Raw genomic sequence first — 18,966 nt, forward strand, 5'->3', positions numbered from 1 at the left:
TCAATCCTGGGAATTAATTGGAGTGCCTGAGATAAATAGTGTAGTCTTTGGTGTAGATTATTAAAAATAGATTGTAAGACTGCTTTTGTGCCTTCTTGCTAAACTAAAATAGCTTATTTTGTCTAAAACATATTTTGATTATAGAAAATCACCTAGTAACCTCATAACCAGGTATTAGAAGATGAGGCTTAAAGCCTTATTTAACTCTAATTGCTGAAGATTATTGATATTTATCAAAAAAAATCTGACCTTGCCCGACAGCTAATCCATAGTCAGATGGAAAAATTGTAGAATAGCAGGCTGTATCAGTAAGTATTTTCCAAAGAAGCAGAACCAGTAAGCCATATATATATATATATATATATATATATATATATATATATATATACGATCCTATCTTTACTTGAATATTTTCAAGTTTTAATATAATTTATCCAGGTGGGGATATTTTTTTTTATAATTTTTTTTTTTAACGTTTATTTATTTTTGAGACAGAGAGAGACAGAGCATGAACGGGGGGAGGGGCAGAGAGAGAGGGAGACACAGAATCTGAAACAGGCTCCAGGCTCTGAGCTGTTAGCACAGAGCCCGACGCGGGGCTCGAACTCACGGACCATGAGATCATGACCTGAGCCGAAGTCGGCCGCTTAACCGACTGAGCCACCCAGGCGCCCCAAGGTGGGGATATTTTTAACTACATGAAATTTGAAATGCACTTCCCCGATGACCTATTATTCCTCTATTTTTAAACAATTCTTCAGTTTGAACAAATATTGATTCTATGTCATTTCTTTTCTTTAAGAATTCCAAATAATTAAATATAAATATATTTACATATATATATAATCTTACTGGTTCTGTTTCTCTCTCTCTCTCTCCATATATATATATATATAAAGTCACTATGGACACATATTTATGTATATATATATATATCTCTCTCTCCATATATATATATAAAGTCACTATGGACACATATTTAATGGCCAATGCATGATCATTCAGAAAAAAAAAAAAAAGATCCTTGTTATGTGGTGGCAAATTATTTGGTGACAATGTTACCTGAATAAACTTGGAATGCATGTAATGTACCTAATGAACAGATAGCATTAGTGGAAAAATTTGAAAGCAGATTGTTATTAGATAGGTTTGTCATCCCATTTGAAAAGGCACTAAAAGAAAGAGAACCTAATTGGCTGATTTGTAAGCAGGAGTGAAGAAAGTAGTGTAACTATTCAGCCACTTGTAGGTTTGGAACAAGTAACTGCTTTTCAACCCCAAACAATAAAAGACAGATAAAAAAATTTGTTAAGCAACAAAATCAGATGAAACCACTGTCTAAATGCAAGGATCAAATTAAAGATCCAGCTTTCAAATTGTTCAACCTTTGAATGGCTTGGGTGCACCTCATGAAGCCTTTTCCTTGAAGAAAGTGACTTAGGGGAAAGAAACCACAGTGTGCTTTTCTCCTGGAAACCTATTAGGCAGCATTTATACTCAGAGAGAGGGGGAGAAAAAGTCTTGGGAAAAAGTATGGGTGTGGTTCTTAGGACGCGCTGCTAACTAAAATGAAATAGGCAAGTATTTGAGACAGACAGACTAGCAAAGAGAAGACCTGGTTCACATTTTACTGTTTTGACCTTTGAACAACCTTGAACTCTCACATTTATATGGGAGAAAACAACCTGAGAAGCTGGTAATTCCCAAAAGAGAATGCGGTGGCCCTGAGGATATGTTCTTCAAAATATTAATTGCAGAAAGCATAATTACCAATGGCTCCAGTGGTCCCTCCAAAACCATCACCACATGTGTGCTTGGGCTACACTTCCCACAGGCTGCTCCCCACTAATGACTGAATACGGGGAGGCTCGTTCCCGGGAGCAGGACCCCTCTAATGGGAAACTTTGGCTCAAGGACTCACTGATGTCCTTGTCAAAAGTTCCTTGGAATTGTCACGCATTTTAACATGCATCAACCTTCCTTCCTTCCGTCTTTCCTCACTTCTTTCTCTTTGCATTTTTTTTTTAACATTTATTTATTATTAAGAGACAGAGCGCAAACAGGGGAAGGGCAGAGAGAGAGGGAGACACAGAATCGGAAGCAAGCTCCAGGCTCTGAGCTGTTAGCACAGAGCCCGACACAGGGCTTGAACTCGCAAACCACAAGATCATGACCTGAGCCGAAGTCGACGTGTAACTGACTGAGCCACCCAGGCGCCCCTCCTCACTTCTTTCTCTTTTTCCTTTCCTTGAGGTCAGGCCTGCATATGATCTGAAGGTTCCCCAGCCTCTTCTAGCACCTTCTCCATTTTCTTCCACAGGCATTTCTCTAAATAAATTTTTGCACATGTAGTACTCTCTTGGCATCTGCTTCTTACAGGTCTCAGACTATTACAAAGGGCATGTTCTGGAGAACATCCTCTTCAGAGGTGGCCTAAGAGAATAATGAAGGACCCTCCAGAGATTGGAAGCAAAGGGCTAAATAAAACAATGGGCTGGAAACCCCCTTGCAAGGGCTAAAACCAGGGCATAATCATGAACATTTCCCTTCCCTTAGAAATTTATGCCTAGCTCCAGGAACTCGACTGCTTAGTATATCATGTTCTTTCCACCTTCTAAATAAGAGAGTTTATTGCAGATATCTTGTTCCGGGCCCACAATTGTTTACAGGTGGGTTGTTGACAAATAGCTTATCTTTTGAGTACATAGTTCTCTGGATCAAGAGGAGATGGTTTCAGCCTACGGTATACACTGCATCAGTCAGGAGACAAAAACCACACCACTTATTTAATGGGGAATTCAATAGGAAACACTGTAGGTGAAAAGGCAGAAAGGGAACACGAAAGCTATCACAAAGAGTATGAAATGGAAGCAGCTACCACTTTCAGGGGTTGGAAACAGAAAGAAAAAGTCAGGATTATTGCAGAACTGGATTCTGAGCTGGATTCAGCCCTCTAATGTGGAAGAGGAACTCTCTGTGGATGGAGTGCAAACCTCAATGGTCTGGCACTCGCCCTTGTTCGCTGGTTCTATTGTCTCTGAGGGGACAAAGTGAGTGTTTCCTTTGAAGAGTGCTGAAAAATTACAAACCATTATTGGCTGCTGTCGCTGGCATATCTCCCACTGATGTACCGCAACACTCTTACTGGAGTGATTTTGCAGGATCAAAATGCAAGCATCACGTATCTTTTTTCTTCTTCCAGTCTCCAGTCTTCTCCTAGAATCCCCAGAGGGAAAGCCCAACTGGGAGTCAGCTGGCAAAAGAGAACAGATGGTTTGCAGAGTCTCAGTGTCATAAAGTACAGTACAGCAGGTAAAATTCAAGCTGAAAGATAGCAGCTTAATGATGAGCATACCTCCTGTTATAAATATTACTGTACATCACTCAGACTGCTAAGCCTCTATGTCTCATGGCATGGCTGGATAAACACCTTAAAATTTTTTTTTTCTCATTCAGAGAGGCTGTAAGTGTATTTCAGTTGTAAGGTAAACAGTGAAACAAATATTTGCTGATCAGAAGGGTAGACTGTGCTGGTCTTTAGGGTTATTTATAATGCATGTCTTTTTCTTCCCTAATTTTGGGGCATAAGGTTGGTTCATGCTCTAACTTTTTGTGATAGAGCCACAAACCCATTTCTGACCCATGAGTGGAGACTGGGAATGGTGTGTATCATTTCTGGGGTCTGCCTTTAAGTTTTGACCCAAGGCTCTTAGGAGCACCCTCTTTCCTTCTGTATACCTCAGAATGACCCCCAGAGTTCAAGATAAGGCTGCCTCATTAGCCTAGATCTAGAGGGACTAAGGAGCAAAGTCTCTAGTTAATCACAATACCCATGAAACATGAAAGAGAAGGGAACCATGCTGTGCTTAAGCCAATGAAATCTGGGGGCTGTTTATTAACGCAGCTAATCTACTGCATTTCTGACTGATAATCATTTCTGACTGATAATATCTATGTTTGTTTCAAAACAACTTCTTAGTGATGTACTCTTTCTCTGGTGATAACATGGATGAACTAAACCTTTTAAAGTTTATTTTAAAAATTGTTTATTTCTATTCCCTTATTTATTTATTTTTAAGTTTATTTATCTTATTTTGAGAGAGAGAAGGGCGGGGGGACAGAGAGAGGGAAAGAATCCGTGGCGGGTTCCATACTGTCAGCCTGGAGCCCTACATGGGGTTCAATCCCCCAACCCTGGGATCATGACCTGAGCAGAAATCAAGAGCCAGACGCTCAACCAAATGGGCCACCCGGGTGCCCCTATTCCACTTCTTTTTAAAAAATAATTTGAGGGGCGCCTGGGTGGCGCAGTCGGTTAAGCGTCCGACTTCAGCCAGGTCACGATCTCGCGGTCCGTGGGTTCGTGCCCCGCGTCGGGCTCTGGGCTGATGGCTCGGAGCCTGGAGCCTGTTTCCGATTCTGTGTCTCCCTCTCTCTGTGCCCCTCCCCCGTTCATGCTCTGTCTCTCTCTGTCCCAAAAATAAAATAAAATAAAAAAATAAAAAAATAAAAAAAAAAAAAAGGTTTTAAAAAATAATTTGAGATAGCTAGTAACTGTAAACTGTAAACAAATAAACAAACTGTAAACAAATGCTAAATGATTGTTGGAGGTCCCAAGAGGATGACCATTGGTTGACCAGCAAGCTGGATGCAGGCAATCAGAGACACCTCACCCTCTTCCTGTCCTTGGAATGTACATTCTGCCCCTCATTCCCACAGAGAAAGCTGTTTCCAGGGACACAGCCTTGAGACAGTAATGTGTTATTAAGACCATCTGGACTGTGTACATGATTGAACTCCATTAAGGCCTTTGTAGAAACTCAAGATTTTCTGCTGATGGGTGTGGAGATCTACTCATCCTGCAGCGATACAAGACAAACCTCATAGGTAAGTTCCCTGGCTTATTAAACCTCCCACCTACCTGTCATTCTGGAGTGATCTGCCTCTTTCTTCAGTCTCTCCTTGTTCTCAGTGTATGAGGGCCAGTTTCAGATTTCACCTAAGAAATTCCCAAGGTTTTGAACCATCAGTGATCCTTTTTATATGGACAAAATTGATTTGAATTGTAGAGCTGTCTGAACGCCAGAGGCCTTCCCCCAGTTTGAATTTTAAGGAAATTAAAATATTTTTTATTTGGCCAAAAAGTACATTTTAAATAAAAACTTAAAGAAATACAAATGCATTTAGTATTTGTAGTCAGCCCAGTGTATCTGTTAGTGGTTGATTGTTAATGTGGTCTTAAAAACCTGCCAAAATCCAAAAGATGTGACGGTGCTAAGCCTAAACAACTGAATAATTCATCATCGAAAATTAAATAATTTTCTCTTTAAAAATTTAAAATGCATGCATTTGAAAGGCATAACTATGGCTATAATTTCAAATCTGTATTTTTAAAACAGGGAAGAAAGTAGAATAAAAATTTTATTGTTGGTGACCCTATAAGCTCTCAAATGGAGGTCTGAGCCTTTATTTTCATAGGTTATGCTGGGCATTTTTAAAAAGTAGATAACATTGTAACCTTTAAAAAGCCAGATTTTTAATTACCAGAATAAATCTTAGACCTTATTTCTTTACATTGCTTTATAATTTCTCAAGTCTCATAATCCATTTGAATTGGTGTAGAAGTCAGGTAAAGAAAATCACATCTGTTACTTATCTATTTACTTTCCCCAGCTTGATTGAAATATAATTGTCATACAAGACTGTATACATTTAAGGTGCAGAGCTGGTTGATTTGGAACACTTATATACTATAAAATGATTAACACCAGAGTGTAAGCTAATACCTCCATCCTCTCACATAATCACCATTTTTTAATTCATTTTTAAATTGCAGCCTCTACTTAACCTAGACTCCATATTGTCAAAATGAAATAATTGTAAATACGTTTTTTTGCCCTGAAGTTCAGCCAGATGGCATGCCCCAGGTGTGAAGTTTCAAGCATGATTCTATTCAAATGTCAAAGGTTCCAGAACGAACTCCGCATACCAGCCACACTGTCTTTGCTCCAGACCCGAATTCTCTAGGGGGAGCTTGGATTCCATCTAGCAAAGTTCATAAGCAACCCTCCATCAAACAGAAGTAGGGATCTCAATGAATCTCTTTCTGCTTTTCAAAAGAATGTGTGGTAAGTGTTTTTTTTTTTTTGTTTTGTTGTTTTGGTTTTTTGTTTTGTTTTGTTTTGTTTTGCCTACATCCAGGTTAGATAAAAGAGATGTTCTAGGGAATTAAGTGAGAGGCCCCTTCTCAGTCTTGGCAGGTTGAGGTCTGCAAGAGGGGAACTATTCCCAAGAAGAGTTTCAGCAAAATGGTGCTTAAATGCCAGAGGCCGTGAAAGTCAGAACTGAAGTTTCATGATTTCCACTGTGAAAAACACAGAGCCGGATTAATTTAAGATGAAGTATTGGTGGGAGTTAGATGGGGGGGGGGGGGGGGGGGGAATTTGTGGCAAGAGTCAGTCTTTTGAAGATAAGGATTTATTTGCTAATGATACTACTTTACATTGGTAGAGGTCTGTTAGATTTTCAAAAACATTTTGAGCAGATTGTTATTTTTTCTTCCCCAGAACACAGGAGTTTACTCTCACCATTTCACAGTATTTGTAAGTAGAAAGCAAGAAACAAACAAACGAACGAGTGCAAAGCACCTTAGTCTTTTAACCCAGAGGCTGGTGCCTGTCCCACTACATTTTGCTCATTAGCTCATTAGCTCATTTTGCTCATTAGACCACAATGTGGTCTATTGTGGGCATGTGGATACAATCCATTATAATAAAAGAGCATCATCATTAGCTAATCTTATATATATCAACAATTCAGACAGAAGTACAAGATACTTAGTACTTGTTTTAATTAGAGTCATTTTTTTATCCTCATATCCATTTTTTTGTGTGAATATTTTATCTCCTCATATTGGATTTACTAGATATTATTTCTCTCTCTTTGCCTTACTAAGCTCAGGGCCTAGGGGTTAGGCTTTACTCCAGGTAAGAAAGCAGGGAAGCGTGTGATCTTCCTGATTCTTTGGGGAAGATAGGAATGAGGGGTACTTTATCTCTAATAAACTTTTAGTCATTCATATTTTTTTCACTGTGCTGGGACACAGGCAATGGTAGTGATGTCCATTCCAGCAGGATAAAGCTGATGTGCTATTAACAAAGACACTGTCCTTTTCTACCCTTTTAAAAAAATTATTTATTTATTTTGAGAGAGAGGGAGGGAGAGAGAGAGAGAGAAGGGGAAGGGCAGAGAGACAGAGAGAGAGAGAGAGAGAGAGAGAGAGAGAGAGAGAGAGAGAATCCCAAGCAGGCTCCGAGCCCAACTCGGGGCATGATCTCATGAACCCGGAGAGATTGTGACCTGAGCAAAAATCAAGAGTCAGACACTGAGCCACCCAGGCACCCCTGTTCTTTTTTACTCTTTTACTCAAAGTCTCTTTCCCTACATGGAATGAAAGAGAAAGAAAATCCTGCTTTGCTATAACCACCTTTCAATTTGCATCTTTCATCCTGTTCCTATGCCAAATCCATCTCTATTGGAAAAGGAAAAAAGAAAAGAAGAAAAGAAAAAAAAAGATATCTGTAAGTGGTTAAGACTTGTAGCACACAAAGCCAAAAAAAGTAGCATTGAAAGCTATGACTTCACACTAACATGTGCATCTAATGGCAAGGGGAAGATAGGTGATTCGATCAGATTTGATCAAACAGGTCATTTGAAAATCAAACTAAAATTGTCCTCTGTATCCAAAAGCCCCAGAGATTATCAGTTAGCAATCTCATCTCCTCCCATAAAGTAGAACATATTATAATATCTAATCTTTTGGTCAATATGTTTAATGTAACATATTAGGTATTTTAGGTTAAAACTTATTATGGGTAATCACCTTCTGGCTGCATAACTTGTATCAATCAGCAAAACAGCCCTCGAGTAGATTGAGTGGCTATAAAATCCAAATAAAATCTCCACACTTTGTCCAACAATATGAAAATCAGGTCTGTGAACAGTGTGAGGACAGCGTACATAAAGCCTCCAGGGACTTGGAATACAGTTGGAGCTCTAACAGTATTATCATTTTAGTAATAAATGATATGCAGAGAAGGCTGGTTTCAAAAGATACGCTTAGGACTTCAGAGAACCGGTCCTGTGAGCGCCATTGGTATGATCTTCCTTTCAAACGCCACCCTAGCCTTTGATTGCCAACTTTGCTTTGACTCTGAACAGTATCAGTCTATAAAAGCCTAAAGGTTAGCTTTCCACTGGAGGAGTGTGTAAAGGAAGTGCAAGAGTGAAGCTGAAATCATAAAAAGAAAGCAGTGCAGCATGTCAGGGGATTGCTGAAACTCTAAGGCACAAAATTAATCAGAGCCCATCCTTCTTCCCTTCCTAAAAGGCTGCGGGAATAGGAGACAAAGGAAAGGCTTCCCTTCCCTTCCCCCATTGCTTGCCCTTTAATAGGCCACTCTCAGAGTTCTTCAAATGCCAGACAGAAGGTTAAGGAGACCTCTAGTTAAAATGCAAAATAGCTCTTGCCCCGGAGGTATTTTGTGGTGAAAAGATTGAAACCCAGCCACAAGGAAGTTAATCTTAAAACCCTTTCAACAGAAGGTAAGGAAGAATCCTTGATTTTTCCTCTCTTTGATAGGGAGTAGCATAATTTAACTATGGAATCCTAAACTGTGTAATTTATTTTCAGGATTTTTGAAAAATCCTGGTCTTTGAGGAGTCCATGGCATGAGGGAGGATCCAGCAAGAGCTGCTGGATGGTAATATCATATCTTCCATTCAGGTAAAAGAGTATAATGGCAATAATAATAAAACTTAGTATTTTAAAATATAGCCTTAAACCAACTTACCATATATTAGTACCATATGTATTTTCCGTCATCCTTAATTAAACCAAATAAGTCAATTTAATTTTAACTAACATTAAAACAACTCCTTGACTAATAATGAATGGAGTTCGTAATTATAAAAGAATAATAATAGCTTATATTTGCTTTGCATTTACTCATTTGTTATGTGTTAACTCCATGAGTTTTGCTCACCTGAATTCCCTTCATTCATATTAAGTGCCCTTCGGGGTTGGTCCATTACTATCTTTGTTCATAGATAAAAAGATTTAAGCAGAAAATTAAGGCGCTTGCCCAGAGACATACAACTCAAAGCTGGTAGGACGGTATGAATCCAGGCAGGTGACCCCAAGAGCCCAACCCGCTGACCACTACATTGGGGCATCCCTGGTACAATGAGTCCCTCCCATGTACTAGATGCCCAGAGGATATTTAGCCTCTCTCCCTTCTAAAGAACTCTGTGAGGGAAGCATTCCTGCTAAATCTGAGTTTGTAGATTGCATCCTTAAATGTAAATAACAAGCTAAAGAAGTTGCATTCAAATTGATAGTTACATGCAGATCACATGATCTGTATTGTTCAAGATTATGTTTTTTTTAATAAGACAAAATTCCGTGTGTATTGAAAACAAGGGAACAGAGGTCAATTTTCATCTCAGATGTTTCATCTAGTAGGGCCTAGATAAGTAGTGAATAACCTTTGAGGCTAGTTACACCACCAAGTATACACAGCGGCCTGGAAAAACTACACCCTCACTCACTTTACACAAATATTTTGTTGAGCCAAGTAGGATAGAAAGAGCCATCAGATTCACCAGGGAAACTCACTAAATTTCAGATTTCTTGGTCTCTGCTCTCAGACTCTTGGGCACGGGGGAGCTGACATATTAACTTTTAACAAATATCCTACTCATGTTAGTGGAAAATGTTTGTGATTCATAATAAATGCAAACATGAAATACACTGTACCTCAGCCCCAAACCTTCTCAAGTCCACCCATGGACTTTACCCCTTTGGGATGGCCAATATGGCTCTGAGTCTCTTGGGAGCCTTCCAGCCTATAGGGGTCTAACTGGGATGTCATCACTGGAAACCGTAGCCAGAGAAGTGCCTGAGACGTGCCCAAGCTTGCATGGACAGGCCACAGAAGAATTGCAGCTAGCAACAGTGATGAAAAAGAAAACAAATATGTGGCGGTGTTACAAAAATTGTAAAATCACCGAGGAAATGTAAATGTTATCATTATGCCTGCTATTGTTATAGTAAGTATTATTTGGTAGAGGAAGAACGTTTCCTCATTGTGTTTAGATGCAACAGGAATTTATATTTCCTCTTTGTGTGGCTCATTTCATACAGCAGTTTTGAGTCATAAAAAGGCGAAAGCAGTTTTCACGATGAAAATGTTAATAATGGGGAGAAGCGTGTACATTATAACTGGAGATGGTTTCAGGACTCCTGCCACACCTGAGTGCTGTCTAACTTACAAAGTCCCACTCTGACAACCCTGCTCGGGAGACTCCTGCAAGCTGTCCCCTGCTCCATCAAGGCCACTGCGTAGTGTGGGGAGTGGGGACATGTTGTACCTCCGGGAAGTGCATTCTAGTGCGTGAAAAGAACAGGGGATCTTAGCAGAGCTACCTAAGCACAAAGCCCAAGTTCCTGAGGTCTGGCATCAGTGCATGGCATATGGATGGACCATGCCTTTCCTGAGGCCACTCATTTCCTTCCAGGCTCCCATGAATGTAAACTCCCATTTCCTTTCTTTTTTCTTTTTTCTTTTCTTTTTTTTTTTAAGTAGGCTTCTCGTCCAGTGCAGGGCCCCAAATAGGGCTTGAACCCATGACCCTGAGATCAAGAACTGTGCTGAGATGGAGTCCAACGCTCAACCAACTGAGCCACCCAGGCGCCCCATGAACTCCCATTTCTTAATGTTTCTGGTCATGCTGTCTGTTCCTTGAAGTCAGAAGGGCCAGCAGTGTTTATTTTCTAAAATGGGAATGATTATTTTGGAGACATGAGTCTTGGATAGAGAAAAGAGATGCACTGCCTCTCCTTGTAGGGAGAGGTGGGTGTGGAAAAGGCACACAGGGCAGATTAAATGAACTAAGTGCCCTCATTCTTTCCTCCTTCTGACATCACAGTTTCTTCTCCTGTCACTAAAGACGTGGAGACCAGTGTCACTCCTCTTGATTCTGGGCTGGCCTTCTGAGTTGTTTGCACTTCGTCCCTTGACATGAGAACTTGTCATGGCTAGCCCGCAGAAGGGTGACAAAGCATGAGGGGCAGATTGAGTCACCCAACAGCCAGCCAGCCGTCCTTTGCACAAAACCAGCCAAGATAAGCAGAACCACTTGGTCTCATTGCAGCGGACGGACACCACGCTCCTTAGTAACAAACCGCCATATTGTTTAAGCTAGCGATGTTTTGTGTTGTTGGTTCTCTACCATGACTGTGTCAATAAATAACTGATACAGCATAAAATGGATGCGGATGAAGACAACGGTGAAAATATTTGCCTGTTTGGGGTGAAGTAGAGGATGGTGTAGATTTATACTTGAAAATTAATTGCTTTACTCCTCTAGTATGAAGATACACAATTAGTGAGTTTAACAACATCAGTTAAAGTAGATTACATCTAATTTTAATTTAGTGTTCCTGGAGCTTCAAATCTTAGAGTCTTTTTAAAAAGAGATTACATATTATCTGTTAATTACATCTGTTGGGATTTATCACTTGCTTAGGTTCTCTGCCTCAGTATCAACAAAACATTTTTACTAGGAACTTTTTATTCATTTTCTTAGTCACTTGAAAAGAACCTCTTGGTGTCCATTTTTTCACTTTCGTTAAAATCTACCACCCCCATTTTTTCCATATGTTATGTCACTCGGAATCCATGCAGAAAAAAATGGCACACACAAATTAGGATACTTGGGATACTTTGAAGACAGTTGAACAAATGCACCATCTACATAGGTCTGGGTGAGCTAACCCACAAGGTCATACACAGAATGTAGTACTGGATGGAAATAGCAGGGCTGATGATACTCAAGGTAGAAAGAGTAAGGTGATTGGTTTCTGCAACCTGAAAGGAGAGAGCCCTTTACAGAACCTGCAGGCGTAGAGTTGTGAGGATAAAAATCCCAAGCTTACTCCTCTTTTCTAATCTATGTCTTGGGATCTCTTTTGTCCAAAGCCAATTTGTGGACAAAGTGGTCCATTGAGGCAGTTGATGTAGGGAGGCTTCAGAAACCAAAGAGAAGGTTGGAGATTAATCTGGAAAAGCCAATGTGAGCATGACGGCACATATGCCTCTCATATTTTACCAATGATCCTCCTTTCTAAATAACAAAGGAGGGCTTCCTGGCAACCTTGGATACTAGATGTACTGGGTTTTGAATCATCACTGCCCAGGAGTCAGATTATTAACATTATGCATTGAAAAACTTATATCATGCCTTTTGTTGTCAAAACACCTCCTATCTCCCTAAGAATCAGTCTCAGGCACAACTCCTGCTCCCTGACCTATGTAACCTGCCAGCAATAGAGACCAATGCTGAAAACTTGCCATCACATACCAGCCACTTGGCAGTAAATTGATTACACTATGTTCTTATGCTTCTTCTACCCTGGAATCAACAGTCACTAATCTCTACTAGAATCAACACGTTTCCAGCTATCAGTTTGTCTTGTTGGCTGGCACCACTATTGAAGGGCTTAAAAGGAGTGATTCATTGGGACAGTATCATGGGTAATATTACCTTAAACCAAGGGGCTCACTAAATTTCAAAGGAGATGGGCAATGGGCACAGGGTGGTAGAATCTACTGGTCTTACTACACCATCCAAAAGCTACTGGAAATACACTCCCTTTTTGAAGGCATTGCTGAGGTGAAATGTTGGAGGAGATACCTTACATGGTGGGTTGCCATCTTCCAAGATGCAGTACGAGTCTGACATCAAAAATTAGTATTTCAAGCTGTGCCTAGTAAAGATTGAATACATGGGCCTGCACACCAAGGTGTAGAAATAGGAGTGGCACAACTTCCCATCACTCCCAGTGAGCCACTTGGGAAATTTCAACCTCCTGTCTTCAAAATTAAGTTACTTACCAGGTGACTGTGAAGTGAGGAAAGGGATATACTCCCTCAATTTTTGAGGATCACTTGAAATTGACTTTATACTGATTCTGTTCCTAAAATATCCAGAATGGTCAGTCAGTTGGGTTAGGGGTACAGAAGGCCAAGTAAATAATGGACTTTTTTTGAGATTCCCCTCACAGTGGATACGTTTGGTTCCTGAACACTTCTAATAGTTATTTTTCCAGTTTCTGAATGCATAGTTTGGTATAAACACACTCAGCAAAAAGCAGACACCTCATACTGGTTCTCTGATAGGTGGAGTCAGAGCTATTATAGTAGAACCTGTTTAATGGAAAATGCTAGATATATCTCTACCTAGAAAACTAGTTAACCAAAAGCAATACTGCTTTCTTAGATGGTCTGCAGAAATTGTCACTTTTAAGGACCTGAAGGATGCAGGGAGAGTGATTTCTGCCACATTCTTATTCTAATAACCTGCCTGGTCTATGCCAAAAATACATGACCTTAGAGAATGACAATGGGTTGTCATCAACTTTATCATGCAGCAACTCCAATTGCAAATGGTGCTTCAGATGTGTTTTCTTTACTAGAGCAAATCAACATAGTTTTTGTTACCTAGTATGCAATTATTGATCTGGAGAACTTCTTCTTCTTCTGTTTTTTTTCTCTATACCTTTTAGAAAGACCACCAAGAGTGGGCTTTCAGTATTCTGGCTGTTCACTGATCTACCTTGTAGGTATTCCAACTTCCAGCCTTCTGTCATTATCTAGTCTTCAAGGACCCCTATTGTCTCCCTGTTCCATAAACTATCATGCTAATCCACTCTATTGATAATATCTTGCAATTGGACCTGATTATCAGGAAGAAGTTATTTTAGCAGCTAGATATAGCAATCCCACATATGCATATTTTAACACTTTTAGAAGAGATACATCTTCCAGAGGACACGAAACAAATCCCTTGAAAATTCAGAGTCCTGCCACCTTAGTTAAATTTTGAAAGTTCCAGTGGTTCAGGTATGTTGAACAAGCCATTGAATCTGATCAAGATGCAACATGAAAGATAAGCCATTATATCTGGTCTGTCCTAAAAGCAAGAAAGAGGTACATTACATAATAGGGCGCTGTAAGTTATAGGGGGCATATTCCTCCTTCTTGTGTGCTGCTTTGACCCATTTATAAACAATGCAAAACACTGACAATTATATGCGAGTTCCTGTGCAAGGGAAGAATCTACAGTGGGCCCAACCTGTCAAGCAAGTTGCTTTGCCATTTGAAATACTTGTGCCAGACAAGGATGTTTTACGGAGACTTTGGGACCTTCAGGATTTTAGAGAAAAGTTATACTATTTTTTTTTTCTTTTGCAGATAATATTCTCCTTTGAAGAAGAGCTTCTGGGTTGCTTTGTGCCGTATTCTGCCAACACAGAATAGTTCTGTGCAGAATGCCTAGCCTTGACCCAGAGCTATAAGCATCTCTGTGCTGGAAGCCAAGCTATCCCAGCCTGAGTGGCAGGGCCCGGGCTGTGGACGGATTGTGACTGCAGGGCCGCCACCGACAGTGAAGCTTCTTGTACTCCCGCTCTTAGGTAATTTGGCCTTAAAACTACCTGGGGTATTGTCTGTCTGTCGGGGAATTGCCCTCGGCAGGCCCCCTGGGAAAAGAACCGTTAGGGAAGAAAATAAGGTTCCGCAAGAAATCGTGCGGCCTTACGTTTAGCCCTTGCCATCCCCTATGGAGACTCCTCTACTTACAGGAAGGATAGCCTCGCACCTTTGCCAGCAAAGAGGGCCTGTAGAGGAGAGATGTATGGATTTTGAAAGCCTCACTCCGGCAACTAAGGAGTGTACCTCTGGGCACAGGTGACTTCAACCCCTAGGCCCACCTGGCCCTCCGGAGGCATTCCAGATGATGACTGAACCTAGTCAGTTAAGCTACAGAATGGTCCATTAATTCCTAGGTGCACTGTCTCTCTGAGAATGTGTGAGGCATGGGTTTCCAAGGCTTTTTCGGCCCCTTCCTGGCACCTCGGACCGAGGCAGACACATTGTTCTTCTGGCGTCATGTGGTTAGAAGGTCATGGCCCTGTAACTGTTCCACTTGAGGTGTTGAGAAATGGAGGGCCTTTCACGAGAACAGCAAAGCAAATGCTTTATAGACTAATAATTATAGATAAGCGCAGATGCATAATGGAATAATGTAAGAAATTAATCTATAATCAAAGGGTATGCGGGAAAGTTAGGAGAAAATCACCATGTTATTTCTTAAAGGTTGTTTACACATAGGAACATTGTCAAAATCAGGTAATGTTAGAAAAACATAGATGACGTATGCCGCAAGGAAACCACTAGCATAAATAATGCCACGTTTGCTACAATAAATCGGCCAGTTCAACCCACTGCGGTTGTCTGTGTCCATTTTTATTTTAGTTTTAGTTTTTTATATTCTAGTTTTTTATTTGAGTTTTGTTTTATTTTCACCGATGCCGTTCTTCCTTCGGGAACCCCTGCTTGCTGGAGCTGGTCTCGGGCATCTCTGTGCACCTCTTCTGCTGGGGTTTTCCAGAGATCGTATACAGCATCTTTATCCATGCCTGGTGGATGCATCCGGCAGCATTGGATCCATGCGGTCACATAGACTAGGTCGTGCGGCAGCTGGTACCCCAACCGGTTCCTGTTGCAAAGCCCTTTCCATGTCTTTCTTTTTTTTTTTAACGTTTATTTATTTTTGAGACAGAGAGAGACAGAGCATGAACGGGGGAGGGGCAGAGAGAGAGGGAGACACAGAATCGGAAGCAGGCTCCAGGCTCTGAGCCGTCAGCCCAGAGCCCGACGCGGGGCTCGAACTCACGGACCGTGAGATCGTGACCTGAGCTGAAGTCGGACGCTTAACCGACTGAGCCACCCAGGCGCCCCTCCATGTCTTTCTTGAAAGGCTCATCCTTCTGTGTCCTTTACTAAAAGGGTTGGAGCAGTATTCCTAAATTCTTCCAATGATGGAGATTTGGGTGTGCGGTCCTCGAAGGACCATGATATTCCATTTCAGTGGAGGACATCAACCATCTGCTTCTCAGCTCGCGATCATTTTTTTAATTATAAAGTGAAGAGATGCCATATTTTGCTGTTTGTTTATTATGCCCCTGGGAACATCATGATATATATTTCAATGTAGCCTGAGGTTGTGTGCTATGGTTTTATTTACTTTCTTGCTCAATTTTTTTGACATAAAATTGCTTTTTTAAACTTACTTAGTTTTCTATGTACCTATTCTATTTATTTTATATAAAATTTACCATATGCCTATTTGTGTTTTTTTTTTTTTTTTCTCACATATATTCAAACATAGTACCTAATCTATTGAAGCCATTTTTCCCTTTGGAGATGTACTCCTTGGCACAAGCTTCTCTCCTGATTCCATCTAGACTGGCTTCTCTTTTGAAATGTAAAGTTATTATCCTGAAACCCTTCTTTGCCACTTTGGTTTGTTAAATCCCTCGTTTGATAGATTATCAGTCTCCCATTGTTTTGACTTGTCCCTCTTCATCTGATGTGTAATATGACACGCATAGCATGTAAATATTTTGCATGTTTGATTGATGTAGTCTATCAGTTTTCTCAATTTTTGAAGCAACAATTTCTAGAAAAGGCCTGGGGAGTCTGATATATCTATTAGGGAATTTTCTATCAGTTTCTCTGTCTTCAGACACAGAGCTCATCTACACTTTGCTTGGAACTGAATGCTTCCAAAAGGCAAATCAGCTTCTTTTACTCCAGTTCTGGCCTCTGGATGTGCTTCGGGTTTCTTATCTCTGAAAAGTTTACCACTTTATCAGCTTGCTGCCTTTCAAATACTTGCTGAAAGCTTTTGTTCACTAGTGCTTTTGCTCCCATTCTTTCTGTTTCTGAGGATTTATGTATCGTAACTTTTTGACTATCATTTTAGAAGACTTTTGACAGCAAGAAGATAAGTAGGTATGGGATATCTGCTATGTATAACTAGAATTTTTATAGATTTTCTTCTAAACTTCACACAATTATCAAGGTATACATTTTCCCATCTCTAAAGAGGTGTGCTTCACACAAAATCGTAATGATGAATAATGAGCCCAAGCTCACAGAATGTTCATGGTGAAAGAGATCTTACAGATTTCTGGTACAATCCTCTCATTTTTCAAAAGGCAAACAGGCCAATTTCATGTGAGTAATTAATACCAAACTGGGAGAAAAACACATATATTCTGACCTGTTCTTTCTTTCTTTCTTTTTAAACTTTTTAATGTTTATTTATATTTTAGAGAGAGAGAGTGTGTGTGTGTGTGAGCGGTAGAGTGGCAGAGAGAGAGGGAGACACAGAATCCGAAGCAGGCTCCAGGCTCCGAGCGGTCAGCACAGAGCCCGAAGTGGGGCTCGAACCCACAAACTGTGAGATCATGACCTGAACTGAAGTCGGATGCTTAACCGACTGAGCCACCCAGGCACCCCTGACCTGTTCTTTCTAATCTTTATACTTTCTTACTCTGATCAAACATTTTTTGGGACCAGCTATTACACTATGTGCCAAGGATAAGAGTTTGGATAAGAAATTATATGTGTGTTGGGGGAGAGCTGTCTATTGGGCTGTAAGTCAGTGGTGAAGAGGGACATTTGAAATTTCTCAAAGCATATTAAATATTATAACTTTGTATTTGCAAAACGTAAAAGTGATAGTTTTAGGGGTGCCTGCATGGCTCAGTCGGTTAAGCATCCGACTTCAGTTCAGGTCATGATCTCACAGTTTGTGGGTTCGAGCCCCACTTTGGGCTCTGTGCTGACAGCTGACAGCTGGGAGCCTGGAGCCTGCTTCAGATTCTGTGTCTCCCTCTCTCTCTGCCCCTGCCCCATTCATGCTCTGTGTGTGTGTCTCTCTCTCTCAAAAAAGGAATACACAATAAAAAATAAACTAAAAAAATGATAGTTTTCATAATACAAACAATGGAAAGTAAAGCTAGACAGAAATATTTTTTTCTGGCTGGGAGACACAATGTAATGATTTGTAAATGCAATCTTCATTAGAGTTATCAGAATATCCAGGCGTTGCTGGAGGAGGGCTGAGATGTCTAATTTATCACAAAGAAGGTAGATAGAAATGTTGAGAAACAGCGCGATATACAATGTTTAGGTTTTTAAAAATCACTCTTCTGTTCCTCTCTTTAAATAGCTTGTGCTGACATGTAATCATTTTGGCTAGGCAAAGAGTTCTTGGTCTGAAATAAATTTGGTTTTCCAGCGCCTAATATACCCTTGAGTGTCCTACACTGTTTTCTCTCAAGCGTTCGACAATGTGATGCCAGGTTCTTGACACAGGATGCTCATTACTAATCACAGATTGTTTTCATTTCTAGTTAACTTCAGAACAACTTCCCGACACAGTTACCTTGCATTTCAGCAAATTGGTGCGTTTTGTTTTCATTCTCTTTGGAAGTTGTGTTGCTTCCACTGAATTAGTGTTCTCTGTGAGCCGCAGAAATGGGAAGAATATCTAAAAATGTCTTCATAAGTAAAGTCCCTTTTTACACCCACTTCCTGAACCCTCAGTGCGATGGGCCCTGCTCTTTTCTCTTGGCTTTTAACGGCTCCTTTAAGTACCATTGAATATTCCCCAGAGAGAAGTATCTCAGGCTCTTGTGATCCAATTATATATAGGTATATACTCATGTGCAATGTCAGGTGAAGTACTATGGGAACTTTGTATTAAATTTAGGGTCCAGAATATAATCTTTGCTAAAGAGTAAGCAAAGAAGGTGATACAGATAGAAGTATTTTTTTTTTATTATGATTGGACACAGACTAAATGTTTACTTGTATTATTTGTATTGGAAAATAGTTAGAAAATGCTAATTCAGCAGGCGTTAAAATGATTTGTGCTTTTATTTGTGATTTCTATACTGAGGTTTAAACAATTCAGAATGTCTTATGTCGCAGTAAATCAATTATACCTATCTATATCTGTATAAAATTTACTTATATATATAATTTGCTT

The sequence above is a fragment of the Panthera leo genome, chromosome A1 (genome assembly GCF_018350215.1).
Source record: "Panthera leo isolate Ple1 chromosome A1, P.leo_Ple1_pat1.1, whole genome shotgun sequence".
Lineage (NCBI taxonomy): Eukaryota > Metazoa > Chordata > Mammalia > Carnivora > Felidae > Panthera > Panthera leo.